The sequence below is a fragment of the Trachymyrmex septentrionalis genome, unplaced genomic scaffold, assembly GCF_001594115.1.
Source record: "Trachymyrmex septentrionalis isolate Tsep2-gDNA-1 unplaced genomic scaffold, Tsep1.0 scaffold123, whole genome shotgun sequence".
Classification (NCBI taxonomy): domain Eukaryota; kingdom Metazoa; phylum Arthropoda; class Insecta; order Hymenoptera; family Formicidae; genus Trachymyrmex; species Trachymyrmex septentrionalis.
Window position 1 is genome coordinate 380365 of NW_017304363.1, and position 3295 is coordinate 383659.

At 29.3% G+C, this 3295-nt stretch overlaps 1 protein-coding gene across 3 annotated transcripts in view; it reads right to left on the reverse strand.

Moving 5' to 3' along the window:
* LOC108755489 (membralin) overlaps positions 1 to 3295 on the reverse strand; it is an 85662-nt gene that overhangs the window by 67284 nt on the left and 15083 nt on the right. The gene's annotated exons all lie outside the window — the stretch shown is intronic.

The following is a 3295-nucleotide window of genomic DNA, read 5'->3' on the forward strand; positions in this document are numbered from 1 at the left end:
ATATATATATATACAAATATATATAAAACACACATGCGCGCGAGCGCGCGTACACACCGTCGCGTAAGTTCATCGCAAGATAGAACGTTATGTGGAAATCGTTATTCCGGTCGAGGAACGGCTTGAATTTAATATTTATCAGGCACATCGTAGTGAAGACTTCGCGAGCAGAAGGTTATTACGTAAGTTTAGTAACACCGTGAAGGAATCGTGTCGCGTTCGACGAGTCAACTCAAAGCTTGATACGAATTAATTTCGAAACTTCATCAATCCTGATTTAAATTCCACGGAACTTTCTATCGACACTTTAAGCACTCCTCGCATACTTAATATTGATTTATTTCTCACGCCCATCTTTCCGATAAATATATTAGAAGATACATGTAATCGTTCAAAGCGTTTGTTCACCATTATTCAACATAGAGATTAATTTAGGAGCGTGACAATTTTGTGTTTACGACTTCTTCGAATAATCTGCAACGTCATCTTGCAAGACGGAGAGTCAAGACTCAAGGATAGATTAAAAATTCATAATCGCATCGTTCCGTGCCGCGCCCGCCATGGGTGCAACAAAGCAATTAAAAAGTTAATACCGTCACTCGTCCTAGACGACCCACCGCGAGCCGCGCCTTCTTTATAGGATACACAGCGTCGTACTTTACAAATTTGCGCGACACTCCTGGCGGTTCAATTTAATGAATTTTAGATTTTAACTTATCACCTACTAACTCTCTACCCTCCAGTTATTAAAACTTGCCGCAATCCTTCGTCCTGTCCTGCATAATCCCCTCTCTAACCCAGCGCTACGTATATCTTTTACGTTATTCTTTTTATCTTTTTTATCTTAACCGCTCTCTATCCGTTCGCTTCTGCTCTAATTAGACCAAATATATTACACTAAATACATTATATACAGAAAGCAGTTATAAAGCTCGTGTCTTAAACAGCTTGCAAGTTAATTATATTAAGCTTCGATTTACCGATATTAACGATATCGTAATTTATTCAATATTTAATGAGAAAATTTAATACAAAATTTACATAGAATTATGCATCTTTAATTTTTCTAAAGAACGAATACATGATTTTTCGGCTCAATCATGCTTTACATTTGACATCAATATTGGAAGCAAAAATCTTAAAATATCAAACTAAAAAATTCAAAATAATGCAAGCAATAGTCAGTGAAAATTGAGCGAGAAATTTTTCACACACACACACACACACACACGCGCGCGCGCGCGCGCACAAACACAATAAGTAAAAAGACTACATTCGGTCAAAACGGATCTTGATGCCTAATAATTTTTTTGTATAAATTTTCACAATTACCGATTCAAGTAAACTGCGCCGATTATATTATAACATTTATCAGTTTTGAAACTAAGCTGGAATCACAAATTAAATTGCGAAATTAAATTGATAAGCAATTTATTGTTAATGAGCATAATGCTAATGAGCATCTTTAAAATATTGTAAAGAATTTATTGCGAAAAACGTTACCCCCGCTGAGATTAAAATCTCAGAACTTTCCTTATTTCGTAATGTTTTACTAATTCGACTACCGAGGCACATGAAACAATGTATTTCAATTTTATGTAAAAATTTCAAATAAAACAATGCAATTCGTTAAATTTACTTTAATTTGATTAAATACGTAAATACAATACTTAGTATAAGTAAACTATAATAAAGTATTTATATAAACGGATCCTATAAACATTTAATTTTGAGACATATAATATCATAGATATATAATACAGAAAAATTAAAGCATTAAATGTTTTAAGTAAATCTCTCTCAACATAGGTTCATGTATATGTGGATAAGTTAATAAGTAATCTTGACACTTGCCACTTTAATTTTTGAAGGAAAAATTAATTGTACACTCGAATTTAATGAAAAAATATAAACAAAAAAAAAAATAAGAAAAGCAGAAAATCTAAGAATTGCTATTAACAAAAATAGATTAGCAAAAAAATCGTAAGCAAGAATAAAAAATGGAAAATAAGCGAAGCTTGATCGGAACACAAATTATCTGATATGAGACACCCAAAATTCGTAAATGGATGGAGAAGGCATGCTGCTTTTCACGTTGTTTTTCTATGTAAATTTGTATTTCAAACGATTAACCTGCGGAAATAACTTTCCTCGATGCCTCTGTTTAAACTTTGAGGTTTCCCTTTCTTTTTTTAAACTAATTCCAAAACTGGCCATAAAAAATCATCAAACACGCGCTATTTTAGCAAACTTACTGGAAACAGTAATTAAATTGAAATAAAAAATTTTTGGATTTATCAATAATTAAGTCTTTTCAAAAATCACTTAATAACTATTGTTTCGAAGAATCATATATAGTATTATAAAAAATATAACTAATCGATTACTTTTAAATGTGATTTAAGTAAAAAATTGCAAGTTTTTAACCATTTGTAATCACATTGGAAAATCACTTATAGAAAATAAAAAGATACGAGTGTTAAATAATATTTAAGACAATATTCAACACTCGTATCTTTACAAAACAGTACTAACTATAAATATTAAAGTAACTATAAATATTTAAAAAACGCTTAAAATTTATTCGAAATTAATTTTCGTACAGTAATATTTTCAACAAAAAAATATAAAAAATCAATAAGATCTGCATCAATGCTAATTAATGAAAAATAAGAGTAAAGAGGAAAATAAAATATACGTATAATTTTTAAAGGATAAATTGCATTTATATATTTGACTTTCAAGTTCAAGAACATTGTAGCGACAAGTAATTTCAGTTTATCTGATTTTCATTATCTTATCACTCTTTCAGAGATAACAATATAACAAAATAGCATTATATTTCCATAGCTCCATTAAAAAAAACTCCTATCATTTAAAGAAGTAACGTAATCAATAACAAATGCTTATTGCAAATATTTGTGCAGATAACTATCTGTGCAGTTTGTACTGACTACTGATATAATGGACTGTTTTCTTAAATTTTTTTATCTTCAATATCTAATCTCAGAAAATACATCATATCTGATTAGTAATCTCCGAAACGTACCAGACACATAAAAAATGTCAAAAGTTTTATTTAAACATACTATAATGGACTTATTTTTATTTATATAACTGATATAACAATAATTATTTTCGATTTTATTAGAACTTTCGAAATCCTATTAATTAAAAAAAATATTATTTAAATGTATTAAATATATTATAAATATATTATAAATGCATATACGGTATGCAATAATATAGCGCATTACATAATACATATTGCATCAGTGTGTTGCAATTTTGACAT